This window comes from Phocoena sinus, chromosome 11 (assembly GCF_008692025.1).
Source record: "Phocoena sinus isolate mPhoSin1 chromosome 11, mPhoSin1.pri, whole genome shotgun sequence".
Taxonomy (NCBI): domain Eukaryota; kingdom Metazoa; phylum Chordata; class Mammalia; order Artiodactyla; family Phocoenidae; genus Phocoena; species Phocoena sinus.
In genome coordinates this window covers 76,357,170-76,369,459 of record NC_045773.1, presented here as the reverse complement: position 1 = coordinate 76,369,459, position 12,290 = coordinate 76,357,170, and positions in this window count along the sequence as shown.

Below are 12,290 nucleotides of genomic sequence, written 5' to 3'. Positions count from 1 at the left end.
GGCTTCCCTGGTGGTGTGGTGGTTGGAGGTCCACCTGCCAATGCAGGGGATGCGGGTTCGTGCCCCGGTCCGGGGGGATCCCACATGCCACGGAGCAGCTGGGCCCGTGAGCCATGGCCGCTGGGCCTGCGCATCCGGAGCCTGTGCTCTGCGGCGGGAGAGGCTGCAGCGGTGAGGGGCCCGCGTACCACAAAAAAAAAAAGAAACATCTCAAACAACATAATCTTACACCTAAAGCAATTAGAGAAAGAAGAACAAAAAAACCCCAAAGTTAGCAGAAGGAAAGAAATCATAAAGATTAGATGAGAAATGAATGAAAAACAAATGAAGGAAATGATAGCAAAGATCAATAAAACTAAAAGCTGGTTCTTTGAGAAGATAAACAACATTGGTAAACCGTTAGCCAGACTCATCAAGAAAAAAAGGGAGAAGACTCAAATCAATAGACTTAGAAATGAAAAAGGAAAAGTAACAACTGACACTGCAGAAATACAAAGGATCATTGAGAGATTATTACAAGTAACTATATGCCAGTAAAATGGACAACCTAAAAGAACTGGACAAATTCTTAGAAGAGCACAACCTTCCAAGATGGAACCAGGAAGAAATAGAAAATATAAACAGAAAAATCACAAGCACTGAATTTGAAACTGTGATTAAAAATCTTCCAACAAACAAAAGCCCAGGACCAGATGGCTTCACAGGTGAATTCTATCAAACATTTAGAGAAGAGCTAACACCTATCCTTCTCATACTCTTCCAAAATATAGCAGAGGGAGGAACACTCCCAAACTCATTCTACGAAGCCACCATCACCCTGATACCAAAACCAGACAAAGATGTCACAAAAAAGAAAACTACAGGCCAGTATCACTGAGGAACATAGATGCAAATATCCTCAACAAAATACTAGCAAACAATCCAACAGCACATTAAAAGGATCATACACCATGATCAAGTGGGGTTTATCCCAGGAATGCAAGGATTCTTCAATATATGCAAATCAGTCAATGTGACACACCATATTAACAAGTAGAAGGAGAAAAGCCATACAATCATCTCAATAGATGCAGAAAAAGCTTTCAACAAAATTCAGCACCATTTATGATAAAAACTCTTTCGAGTAGGCATAGAGGAAACTTACTTCAACATAATAAAAGCCATATATGACAAACCCACAGCCAACATCGTTCTCAGTGTTGAAAAATTGAAACCATTTCCACTAAGTTCAGGAGCAAGACAAGGTTGCCCACTCTTACCACTATTATTCAACGTAGTTTTGGAAGTTTTAGCCACAGCAATCAGAGAAGAAAAAGAAATAAAAGGAATTCAAATTGGAAAAGAAGTAAAACTGTCACTGTTTGCAGATATTTGATGCTATACATAGAGAATCCTAAAGATGCTATCAGAAAACTACTAGAGCTAATCAATGAATTTGGTATAGTAGCAGTGTACAAAATTAATGCACAGAAATCTCTTGCATTCCTGTACACTAATGATGAAAAATCTGAAAGAGAAATTAAAGAAACACTCCCATTTACCACTGCAACAAAAAGAATAAAATACCTAGGAATAAACCTACCCAAGGAGACAAATTAAAGATCATACAGATAGATGGAGAGATATACCATGTTCTTGGATTGGAAAAATCAACATTGTGAAAATGACTATACTACCTAATGCAATCTGCAGATTTAATGCAATCCCTATCAAGCTACCATTGACATTTTTCACAAAACTAGAACAAAAAATTTCATAATTTGTATGGAAACCCAAAAGACCCCGAATAGCCAAAACAATACTGAGAAAGAAAAACAGAACTGGAGGTATCAGGCTTCCTGACTTCAGACTATACTACAAAGCTACAGTAATCAAGACAATATGGTACTGGCACAAAAACAGAAATATAGATCAATGGAACAGGGTACAAAGCCAAGAGAGAAACCCACGGACATACGGTCACCTTATCTTTGATAAAGTAGTCAAGAATATACAGTGGAGAAAAGACACCCTCTTCAATAAGTGGTGCTGGGAAAACTGGATAGCTACATGTAGAAGAATGAAATTAGAACACTCCCTAACGCCATACACAAAAATAAACTCAAAATGGATTAAAGACCTAAATGTAAGGCCAGACACTATAAAACTCTCAGAGGAAAACATAGGCAGAACACTGTATGACATAAATCATAGCAAGATCCTTTTTGACCCACCTCCTAGAGAAATGGAAATAAAAACAAAAATAAACAAATGGGACCTAATGAAACTTCAAAGCTTTTGCACAGCAAAGGAAACCATTAAAAAGATGAAAAGACAGCCCTCAGAATGGGAGAAAATATTTGCGAACAAAGCAAATGACAAAGGATTAAAATCCAAAATATATAAGCAGCTTATGCAGCTCAATATCAAAAAGACAAACAACCCAATCCAAAAATGGGCAGAAGATCTAAATCAACATTTCTCCAAAGAAGATAGACAGATTGCCCACAAACACATGAAAGGATGCTCAACATCACTAATCATTAGAGAAATGCAAACCAAAACTACAATGAGGTATCACCTCACACTGGTCAGAATGGCCATCATGAAAAAATCTGCCAACTATAAATGCTGGAGAGGGTGTGGAGAAAAGGAAACACTCTTGCACTGCTGGTGGGAATGTTAATCGTTGGTACAGCCACTATGGAGAACAGTATGGAGGTTTCTTAAAACACTACAAATAGAACTACCATATGACCCAGCAATCCCACTACTGGGCATATACCGTGAGAACACCATAATTCAAAAAGAGTCATGTACCACAATGTTCATTGCAACTCTATTTACAATAGCCAGGACATGGAAGTAACCTAAGTGTCCATCAACAGATGAATGGATAAAGAAGATGTGGCACATATATACAATGGAATATTACTCAGCCATAAAAAGAAATGAAATTGAGTTATTCGTAGTGAGGTGGATGGACCTAGAGACTGTCATACAGAGTGAAATAAGTCAGAAAGAGAAAAACAAATACCATATGGAACACATATATATTGAATCTAAAAAAAAAATGGTTCTGAAGAACCTAGCGGCAGGACAGAGATCTTATATCTATTTCTGAAATACCTGACTACACATGTAACCCTTTAGGTAGAACTTAATCTTTCAGCAGCTGTTTGCAATTTTTTCAATATAAGATTCCTAGGACTGTGGAACCTTAAGCACTTTAATTCTGCCATGATTTACTGGATCTTACAGAAGTGATGGGACCATTTTATAGAATAAAAAATGGGTCACAGTTGCATTACTGGACTCACAGGAGCCATAATGCAATACACCTTTTAAACAGAGAAAAAAAGTAAGGATGTGAGGATTCTATATTATACTATCCTTTGTTTTTCCTTTTCAATCTTTAGCTTTCATGATGCATCTTGTCACTTTCCCCAGAGCCCTTTTTGTGTCACTCTCAATAAAGATTATTAAAGTGGAATGCTATATCCAGATTCATTGTTATGCTAACAAATGCACAAGATTTTCTTCATAGTGTTTCTGTATTTTATTTAAAAACTCAAGATAATTGAGAAGCATAAAATCTGTGTTCACAAACCACATCTTTTCCTACACAGATTGACCTATATTCATCTCATCATCACTACTACTAAATGGTACCAGTTTATAAAATTGTTTTTATCATAGCCAATTTCTTCATCATCAGAACACTGTGGAGGTCTGTGGGTCTTTTGTGTATGCTCTTAATGACAACACATCTACATCTTATTTAAAACTATTCTGAATAGATGACAATTTACGTTTCCACTGCATTCTCTCCTCAAGGACAACTTCTCCCTTTCCCCTTATTGTAGAAAACGAATTCTTATCCTGGGTTTAATGAATGTAGTATAGTATGTGAGTGTGAAAGTTTCAAAAATCCCTTAAAACTGTGAAATGTTGGGAATTGGCACTTGGTTTTCTTTTCTCTCTCTTCTTTTTCACAGGTTTCTTCAGAGTCCATAGACTCTAAAATGCTTCTGGCTTCCCAGGGAAATTCCAGTATAATGTAGGAACTGGTGTCACAGTCTACAAATAGTAATTCATCTGTAAGCACCATTTTTGAGTTTCCCTTTGTAAGGTACCATAATACATCTTTCCTAATGCCCTCACTTACATTTGAAAAACAAATGAGAACATCTCTTGCAGTACATCTGCTAATACTTCTAGTGCTACACTTCTTGCAGAAAGAGAAGTAGAAGCAGGTTTTGACATAAGGATAGGGAAAGAGGACAAATGTCTGTGTGGAATTTAGGGGTGCTTTCACAATGTAGTGTTCCTAATAGACTCTAGCCCCCACTAAGTTGCCCCAGTAAAGATACAATACTGTAGAATGCTGAGATTTCTCTTTTCATAAAGGAATGTATCCATAGAAATGTGAACACATTGTCATTTGTAACTTTACATTTATTGATTTCCCATGATCACCTGATGAACTATTTACAAGGAAAGACCAGCCCTGAGCATACAAATGGTTAAATAGATGGTGAATATTGAAGAGTAGCTGTTGAATATGGCAACTTCTTAGCCCAGATCTGAGTAAGACATAAATTGAGGATGGGAGAGGGACAGTTCTAGACATGTGGTGAGAAGGGGAAGTCTCATCTCTCAAGAAAAAAAAAAAAGAAGGAAGAGAAGAGAGGGTGTCTTTCTCCTACACGATTTTTCTGACTCATTTTTAACCATAATGCTACATCCATAGAGACATATTGCATCTGTACCTTTTCCACATCAACAGAAAGAGAATTTAAATTGCATAAATCACTAAGGCAGTAGTTTTGTATCTTACCTGGCTATACAGGAGTTCTTTCTGAAATGCAGCCACATGTTCTAACTAGGGAAATGCTTCTCAGTTATCTGGATTGAAGGATGAACTTTTTTTTTTTTCAATCTTTCATGGACCAGTACTTTTGTAAAATACAATAAAAATGAATCAGGAGAAAAAATGAAATAAAAAGACACAAAATTCAATTTCCACTTTGTTATCAATAGATTCAGCAGGCATAAAATTACTCTGTTCAGCAGACGTTGAAAATGGACTTGAGGACACGGGGGGAAGGGTAAACTGGGACGAAGTGAGAGAGTGGCATGGACATATATACACTACCAAAGGTAAAATAGATAGCTAGTGGGAAGCAGCCACATAGCACAGGGAGATCAGCTCAATGCTTTATGACCACCTAGAGGGGTGGGATAGGGAGGATGGGAGGGAGATGCAAGGGAGGAGATATGGGGATATATGTATATGTATGGCTGATTCACATTGTTATAAAGCAGAAACTAACACACCATTGTAGAGCAATTATACTCCAATAAAGGTGTTAAAAAAAATTTCTCAATTGCTGTGCAATTTCTAAACGATTACTATCAAATTCTGCACATCATTGCAGACCCGTGACAGACGTTTTGCAGACCATCACTAGTTGGTATATCACTGTTAAGTGGCATTGCTTTAAAGGGTAGGGAGAGCAGCGCACAAAGAGAAAACTGAAAGGTGGGCTTCTGGACCTTTATACCCAATAGAGAGGGATTCTGCCTTGTAACTCTTTCTCATATCGGAACTCTGCTTAAGATGGGCTTTGAAGTATGTTTCACCTGCTTACAAACAAAATTAAAGCTCATTCACATGCTAGATGGAAATTCACATACGCACCCTTTAATTTTGTTCTCAAAGGATTCTCAGACTTAAAAATATTCTGTTAATTTTGTGGACTCTTTTTGCTTATAAGATTGTCTTTCTCTGCTTATTTCATTTACCATGATGCTTTTTATTTTCTTTTATACAACAGTTAGGTAGGCCTTTATTGATTTTAAAACTATATGTATGTAGTCAAGGTTATATTTTCAATGAATTTTGTTTCAATATAGTAGACAATTTCCGTTATTAGTTTGGAAATTATTAGAATGTAAGTGATGAATTGGATAGGTGGGATTGAAAACACCTTATATAATCTTGTGTTGTGCAACAATCTTATATATATACTTTTAAATTCCTTTAAGGGAGAATCTACATTTTGTGTTCTAGACAGAAATACTTGTGCACATCTTAAATAGACCTAAAATTAATCTCCTTTTCTAAGCTTTACAAACTTATTTCTGGTCTTGTTTTCTACTTCTCTTTATCAGACTGATCCTGTCAAATCTGCTAGTTTTATCTTCCTATCAGACTTAATACCCTTATCAATAATAACTTTAGACAAAAAGACAAACAAAAAAGAAATGTATGTTAGAATAAAAGTCATGGCTCTGTATTAGCTACATACTAGAGAATCAGACACCCAATAAAATACAAAAGAAAAAGAAAAGTAAAGCTCAAGACCCCTAAGTTACCAACTTAATGCAACTTTTCATTTCTCATCTTGGGTTTCCTTGTATATCTATTGATATACAACACTCAAGATTGATCACAGATTAATGCTGGAGTATTAAGTATTACTTGTAGCACTTACTTTTCCCCAAAACTCCATGCATTTTATTTTTCATAAGTCAGGATAAATTCAATACATACTGTGTGAAAGATAGTCAGCTGACCTCTGTGTGTGTGTCTTCTAGATGTATCTTTGGATAAAATCAGTTGCTTGTCTTAACTGCTAGAAAATTTCCTGGAAGAAAAGTTAAAAAAAAAACCCTTAGATACCTGGTCAGTCATGTGATCCATCCTCTGCCAGTGCAGGAAAATCCAACTCTCTCATTTAATTCTTCCCACATTTTATGTCTTTTCATTTCTTCTCTGTCATGGTTGGTTAGTGAGGTTGCATACTGATGAGAAAAGGCTGTGAGGAACAAAGAACATTTATTCTAACTGGAAAAGACATCAGGACAATGTTAAAAAAAAAAAAGGTCTTAGGACAATTATATAACCTTTTGCTGGTTATAAATAAAGGAGTTTAAGAGAAGGGAAGAACAAGGTGAGATTTAGTGATGGGAACCAGAATCCAAGAGAAACCTAGAAGCATGTGCTCTCTTAACTCTCTTGATTGATTCGTCATACAGAGTGAAGTAAGTCAGAAAGACAAAAACAAATATCGTATACTAACGCATACATGTGGTATCTGAAAAAAATTGGTATAGACGATCTTCTTTACAAAGCAGAAATAGAGACACAGACATAGAGAACAAATGTATGGATACCAAGGTGGGATGAATGGGGAGATTGGGAATGACATATATACACTGTTGATACTATGTATAAAATAGGTAATGAATGAGAAGCTACTGTATAACACAGGGAACTCTACTCAGTGCTCTGTGGTGACCTAAATAGAAAGGAAATCCAAAAAAGAGGGGATATATGTATACGTATAGCTAATTCACTTTGCTGTACAGTAGAAACTAACATAACATTGTAAAGCAACTATACTCTGATGAAAATTTTTTAAAAAAGAAACCATATATGTAATTTTTATAAGAAAAACTTTAATGCAATTGCAAGAAAATGCCCTGGAGCCAAGGAGTTTGTTTAATGCACTATTGTTGAGCTTCATGTCATAAAATGGAAAACCAAAACATCAATATGTTCAGAGTTGTTAGGCGATAATACAAACTAATGTATTTCAAATTTTCACAAAGAAAAGTTCCGTAAGACAGTGTTTTTTTAATAGCATATCCATATGATCACTGTGAGATTTCAGATGTTTTAAGTAGATTCTGCTTTCCTCACAAACTGAAGCCACAGAGCTCCTTTATCCACAAAAGTTTACATTAAAACTTTATTTTTGATGTAAAATTGAAGATTATTCATATTTAAATGCATACTACAATGAAGATATTAAGAAAAGAATATTGACTATTGCTATGAGTCTACTAAAATGCCATTTGTTTGACTTTACTTGTCTTTTCTAACAATATTGTCAGTTACACGAATGGAGATGTAGAAGGAATAATATTCAAATATATGGTTGATATAAACTGAGAAGGAAAACTAGTATGCTTTTAAGAAATAGTGTTTTAAATATTGGGTGAATGCTAAGTTGATGGAATTTAGCATGTATAAAAATTACGTCTTGCATTTAGATTAAAATAATAGCAGTTGTCTAGACGATTGAGGGGGTCTCTCTTCAGTTTCCACATTAATGTAACCAGGAGATTTCAGTGACCGACCACAGATTCTATTGGAGCAAACATTGAGACGGAATTTATCAAAACCCACATGTGATTTCCAGACCTCTTTAATAAAAGTACAATCATTAGATCAGTAAAACTAATTGTTCTTCACTATTTTGCAGAGGTTAGCCAAATATGGAGCATGGATTTAAATTCAAGGCACATTGTTTTAATAGAAAATTAACATCTCAAATGTGTAATCAGAATGATGATCTGGAATCTAGGATGTATAAATAAGCATTGATGAACCGGTACTATCCAATCTGTACAAAAGAAAATCAAGAGGGTAACTTGAGCCAGATTCAGATATCTCAAGAGACCTCAGGGAGAACACACTTGTGTGATTCTCCTCCAGAGGGCTGGTTTGGTGGTAGTTAGAGGGTTTTGTGTAAAGAGGAACTGCATGGTAAAGCAGCTAAATGCTGGAGCCAGACTCCCTGGGTTTAAATCCGGTCTCCTTTGCTACCTAGATGTGCAGTATCAGGATTGGCTTTTTCAGCTTTTCTGTGTATCTTATGCTCCTAACCAAGAAAAAGAACAGTGTAAAGAGCTCTTGTGAATACTACAAATCAGTGCAAGTAAAGCATTTGGAACATTGTCTGAGCGTTTGGAATATTAACGAAGGCTCAGTAAATATTAGCTTCCACTCTACGTAGAGAATGGACTTGTGGTTGCCAAGGGGGAGGAGGGGTGGGAGAGGGATGGATTGTGATTTTGGGATTAGCAGAAGCAAACTATTACATATAGAACAAGGTCCTACTGTACAGCACAGGGAACTATATTCAATACCCTGTGATAAACCATAATGGAAAAGAACTTGAAAAAGAATGTATATATATACATGTGTAACTAAATCTCTTTGCTGTACAGCAGAAATGAACACAACATTGTAAATCAACTATACGTCAATAAAATAAATTTAAAAAATACTAGCATCCACTCTAGATTTAAAATCTCCCCAACAACAAAAGTGATTGTGAGAAATCCTCACTCTGATAATTCAAGTATGCAAGCTTTTTGCTTCCTGTAAACAAATTGTAGACTCTTTGCCCCAGTTTCTCACTGATATTTGTGACATTTAAAGTCCTTGTTAATCGTGAGTCATTCATTATTAGGTATTTACATCTATGTGACACTTTTTACAGAATTTTGAACAATGAGGTTATTAGGTGCACAATTAGGTATCAGGCAATGTGAATCATTCTATTTCACTCCTCTTATTACTTTTTTTGTGTGGTTGCTCCTTTTTTGTCCTTCTCAAAACCCTTCTCTCCTCAAGTTAATACAGTTTTTTAATTCATTCAGCTAAGATGTAAATAATTGTTACTTTGAAAAGTAATTTTCCCAGGAGATGTATTTATAGTTATTTTTAATATAACAGATGTTCCCAAACTATCTAAAGGACTGAATATCTAATTTGAAATTTTTATTAATGGCAACTGTTTGGAAGAAGACTTAAATTATTAAGCAAAAGTCACTAATTCATCTAATTTTGAAGAAAGATAATGCCATTGGGCCTCTACACCTCTTAGGAAGGGGTGATAGACTACAAAGAAAGGATCTGGGAAAAGTAATTATTCATTCATTCACTCAGCACAAACGTGGTATATAGTCACTGTAATGTTCTAGAGCAGCAGTCCCCAACCTTTTTGGCACCAGGGACTGGTTTCGTGGAAGACAATGTTTCCACGGATGGGGGCGGTGGGGTGCGGGGAGATGGTTCAGGAGGTAATGCAAGCGATGGGGAGTGATGGGACCCACCACTCACCTCCTGCTGTGCGGCCTGGTTCCTAACAGGCTGCGGACCGCTACCAGTCAGTGGCCCGGGAGTTGGGGACCCCTGTTCTAGAGACTCCCTCTTAGTCTTTTCATTGGTTCATCTTCATAGATAAGAAGTTGCCACATCTCTTTCTTGGCCTCTTCTCTTTCCAAGTAATATTTTCTCCATTTGTGTCTCCCTCCTTAATATTTTTAAAGCTTCATTTACCATCATATGTCTAATGAATCCCCATTTTTAAATCTCCAAACCACACCCATATATCCAAATTCCTATTCAACTTGTCCAGTTGTAAAGCTTTACATGAGCAACAAACGCTACATTCTCAAAACTGAATCGAACAGTTTTGTTTTCCTCCTCCTATAAGTCCAGGTTTCCCTGTAGCATGCAAAAGAATCTCCAGTTGAACAAGATGAAACCTGAGTCCTGCTTTAATCCTCTCTCTCTCTCTCTCCCTCACCCCCCCATATCCAATCTAGCATTAAGCGCTGCACATTTTACCTGCAAATATCTCCCAATTCTTTATGTGCCTCTGCAATCAATAACCTCTGCCACAGTCCCTAGAAAAATCCAGAAGGTGGCTGACTTCTCCGCCCCTTTTCAGTACATTCCCCACAACGAAACCAAAAACTGCAAACGGGAAATGTTTTTTCTCTTTCCTTAGTTTTAGACAGGTTTGACATAATAAACTGCACATATTTAAATTTTACAATCTGATATGTTTTGACATATGTATAATGTCTGAAATGATCGAAACATAGAAATGGACACACCGCACAAAATTTTCCTCTGCCCCTTGTACACGTCGTCTTATTCTCTATTCCTTTTGCTCCAGGCAGCTGCTGAGCTGCTTTCTTTCACTATAAATCTCTCTGGATTTTTTTAGAATCGTATATAAATGGAACCATGCAGTGTATTCTCTTTTCTGTCTGGCTTTGCTTACTTAGCATAGTTACTTTGAGATTTATCTACATTGTGTGTAATGATAGTTTATTCCTTTGTATTGATGAGTAACATTCCATTTTATGGATCTACCCCTAATTGTTTATCTGTTTACCTGTTGATGGATATTTGAGTTATTTCCAGTTTGGTGCTATTAGGGGTATAGCTGCAGAGTATTGTGTGTGGATATATATTCATTTGGGCAAATAATAGCTAGGAGTAGGATGGAAGGGTCACATGGTAGCCTTATATTTCACTTTTTAAGAAACTGCAAATGTGTTTTCCAAGCTAGTTGTATGACTCAAAACAGCTAAGTGTGAGAGTTTCATTTGACAAATCATCAGCAGCACTTATGCTCAATCTTTTTAATCTTAAATATTCTTCTGGGTGTGTTTTGGTGTCCCATTGTGGTTTCAAAGTGCATTTCTCTAATGATGAATGATATAGAACTCTTTTCATCTGATTGTTTTCCACCCACATGTCTTCTTTAGCAAAGTATCCATTCAAGTGTTTTGCCTACTTCTTAAAAATTGGTTCTATGCTTCTTAATATTGAATTGTAAGAGTTTTTCATATACTCTAGATAGATTTCCTTTGTCAGATATATGTTTTATAAATACTTGCTGCCAGTCTGTGACCTGCCTTTTCATCATATTATATAAAATATAATTATATTGTTAAAAATATATTAACAATGTCTTTTAAAGAGCAAAATTTTCATTTTGATGAAGTGCAATTTATTGATTTATTTTCTTGTAGTTTGTATTTAAGAATCTTTGTAAGCCAATGGTTACTTAAAGTTTCACCTATGATTTCTTCTAGAAATGTCATAGGTTTAGGTTTTAAATTAGTTGTATGATCTGTTTTAGTTAATTAGTATATGTAGTGTCAGGTAAAGGTTGAGGCTCATTTCTTTTAAGCCAGCATCACTTTTTTAAAAGATTGTAATTTATCCCATTGTATTGCCTTGGTACCTTTGCCAAAAATCAATTGATCATATAAGTGTGTATTTCTACTCTTTATGCTATACCTTTGATCTGTGTATCTACCTTTGCTTCAATACCTCACTGCCTTGATTACTATAACATTATAAGTCTTGAAGTCGGGTACAGTAGGTTCTTCCTTTGTTCTTTTTCAGAGTTCTTGCTATTCTATGTTCCTTGTATATCCATATGAATTTTAGCATCAATTTGCTGAAAAAAGCCTACTGAGCATTATTGAACTGACAGGTTGATTTGAAGAGAGTTAATAGTTAATAAGAGTTAATATTTACTGATATTCCATATTATGATTCATGAGCATGACATGTTACTCCATTTACTTAGGTCTTCTTTAATTTCTCTCAGGAATATTTTGCAATTTTAAGTTTAAAGAAATAATCTCAGTATTTTAGTTTATTGAGGCTGTTTCCTATTATGTCATTTAGGCTGGGAGCAAAA